Raw genomic sequence first — 3,264 nt, forward strand, 5'->3', positions numbered from 1 at the left:
CCAGGGAATTAATAAAATTTCACGCACGAAGAGGTAGTCGAACCAGCTGTATCCGGGTCATTGATCCTCAGAGGTGGTCAAAATGGCATACAAAGTGACAATTCAGAGGGGATGGAAAATGTAATGTGTAAAATGCTGATCTTTCAAAAATCAAATAAAATATAAATTATAGTTTTGTCATCACTAATAATAACGAGCACACGGGACGTAAAAGACTATTTTTCTACATTTATTTTTGTCATCCTTCAAGTGTCCTTCTGGGCATCTGAAATTTGTAAGAATGTTAATTTTTTTCGGCAATTCCAATTTGTCAGAGCATACTATCGAAGGTTTTTCGCACAGCTCCAAACACTCGTTGTTATCGTTGTAATGGCAACAACTATAAATCCACTCACACCGATCGCCGTTACCATCAAGAACTTCACAATAAACGTTATAAGTCTGCAATATACAGACAACGACAGTTGTTATGACTAACAATCGTTTCATCCTTATCAGAACACGAGTCTGCACTGGCCTCGATGATCCAACCGGTACCCTTCTTTGCAGGATCTTGCAAACAAGATGTGTCTTGGGCCACCAGGTGGAGTTGATGTTTCTGTTATACTAGAATCACAGATAATCTCTGGATCGTTGCACAAGTTTCGACAAATATCCACCTGCTCCGAATCGTACTCACAACACTTGTAAACCCAGCGGCATTCTGAATTATCTGTTGGTTCTCCTACGGTATGCCCTAGAAATACGGTAGCAATCTGTAGCACTAAACCAACCCAAAACAAAGCCGACCGCATTTTGATAGAAGCGAACGGGGAAATGAAACGAAAATTTTGGCTGGCAGCGATAAGACTCGGGCCATCACAACTGCAAGACAGCTTCAGAATAATAAGTTCGATTTATTTTGGGAGCATAATTTAAACGTAAATCTTACGAGATAAGCGCCGAAATCTTTCGAAGTATTGTATAATGAACCCTGTTTCATTTATATTGGGGAAAGCTCAAATGTTTGTAAAAAGACACATCATGGACTGCATATATTCAGCGATGAAAATTTAAACATAAGTAACACATTGCACTTTATAGTTTCTTGCTTAAAAATTTCTATTTACTGGAAGTGGGATTCGCACATCTAGAAAAAGTCTCAAAAGTGGAGTAAATCACTCATTCATAATTTTAGTTTCCTTTTAGGTTTATTCAATTGTTTATTTTCAACAACTTCAAATGTTTTATTTCGGTTTAGGTCCCAAATTTTATCGAGAGTACGCGTGTATTGACCTAAGGCCATGCAAGCTTACCTGAATTCAATGTGAGATATCCACGAAATGCTTATGCTTATCACTTCACCAAGGACAGTTAAGCTATTTATTTTTGAGGCTTTCAGGTGTTCGTTTCAGCGTTCATTTTACATGATCCCTTTTGAGAAACGTGACAAGAGCGTTATAGGGAACCCAGGGCTTATGGGATTTCATCAATTTGGGGGTGTTGTTGAATATCTCGTATGCGTTAAGAGATAGCACAGTACTGTCTTCAGCGAAGTTTCAACACTCTACCTATAGCAGTTGAGGATCATCCTTTTAAGTTGAGAACTTGGTCGGTAGGGGCGCTTTTTCTGACTTGCACTTTATGAACCTTGAGGGATAAGAATACAAACTTTGTAACATATCTCTAGATCCTGATGTTTTGCAAGGTCGGTGTCATCGGAAGAATTGATCAGTAGCTTGATCTTGATAGCGTGTGCCGAATTCAAAGTTGGAGGGACACAGCCATGGACCAAGTAAACTGACCTAACATGGTCAACAAGGTTTTGTCAACTTAATTGATGGTTAACCAAGTCAATAAATAAATAATACCGATAAACTCTCATCTGCTCTCATTTTTTCTTAAAGAATCATAACGATTGAGTACCCATTTAATCGATTCTGTAGTTACGATACTGCAAACTGAAGCCAAAGACTCGTTTTTTTGGAATTTCTATACTAAAGCCTGTCCACGTTAAATTTCGGACACCCAAATAATGGCAGCAAAAAAAAGTTACTCATAATTCAACAAAAACAATTGTTTATTTCAGAATAAAAGAGTTATATCTACAAAATAAACAGTTGACAAGGATGTTAATCCTTCTTTCTGTAAAATTCTCGAACTTTCTGTGGTACACCCGCCATCCGTGTCCGAAATTTATCGTGGACAGGCTTTAATATCATTCCAAACATTACATCCATTCCTTATATCTAGGTGTTCTATGTTATTAACAAATTTAAGATTTTATTAACAACATATTACATTTCATTTACCGTAGCAGTTCAGAGTTAAAGATGAGTTGATTTCACCTGCTTTTAAGAGAAAAAAAAAAACGTGTTCAATTTAGTTGACCTAAATATATAACGCTTTAATCGTGGCAATAGAAGATTGTAACGATTTTTGCTTGAAATTATTATTTATTTTAATTGACATTTGTTCCAATGTTTCAACATTGGATATTCTATGTAACTCATTGGTACTTTACCAGAGAGGAAGCTTCTGAATCATTTTCAAAATTTTATTTTGAATTCTTTGCAGAGCTTTCTTCCTGGTATTACAACAGCTAGTCCATATTGGTACAGCATACAACATGGCTGGCCTGAACATTTGTTTGAATATCAAAAGCTTTTTCTTAAGACAAAGTTTTGATTTCCTATTGATAAGGGGATAGAGACATTTTACATATTTGGCTTACATTTGGCTTGAATGCCCTCAATGTGATTTTTTAAAAAAGACAATTTACATCGTCTTCAGCTAAAAGCTGCACAGACTGAACGATCACTAACATTAGGCAACGAACAACACAGAACACCCAGTAGCCCAGTGATGAATTTTTCGTTTGACGAAAAGTTTCCACCGACCGGAGCGGGAATCGAACCTACACCCCGTGACACAATAAGCCTAAACAACTGACGCCGCTAATCGCACCGCCACGAAGCCCACAAAAGTTAATTTTTTATCTAGCATGAGCCCTAGATACTTAACTTCATCTGACCAATTTATTGGAACCCCTCTCATCGTGACAACATGTCTACTTGAAAGTTTCAAATAAAGAGCTTTTGGTTTATGTGGGAATAATATTAGTTGAGTTTTGGAAGCATTAGGAGAAATCTTCCATTTTTGCAAGTATGAAGAATAAATATCCAAACTTTTTTGCAATCGACTACCCGAGCAGAAGAAAATAACTACTGAATACCAAATTGAGGTATTCCATACCAGATAATTTCCAATACTGCATACCTGAAT

The 3,264-nt window shown here is 36.7% G+C and overlaps 1 long non-coding RNA gene across 1 annotated transcript; it reads right to left on the minus strand.

The window, feature by feature from the left end:
- Positions 1-208: 208 nt before the first annotated feature.
- Positions 209-940, minus strand: LOC110680312. The gene is made up of 2 exons (XR_002502826.1): positions 322-940; positions 209-265 (listed from the first exon to the last, which is right to left on the minus strand). It is a non-coding gene; the product is annotated as an uncharacterized LOC110680312 (long non-coding RNA).
- Between the last annotated feature and the right edge of the window lie 2,324 nt (positions 941-3,264).

This window comes from Aedes aegypti, unplaced genomic scaffold (assembly GCF_002204515.2).
Source record: "Aedes aegypti strain LVP_AGWG unplaced genomic scaffold, AaegL5.0 Primary Assembly AGWG_AaegL5_hic_scaff_1186_PBJ_arrow, whole genome shotgun sequence".
Lineage (NCBI taxonomy): Eukaryota > Metazoa > Arthropoda > Insecta > Diptera > Culicidae > Aedes > Aedes aegypti.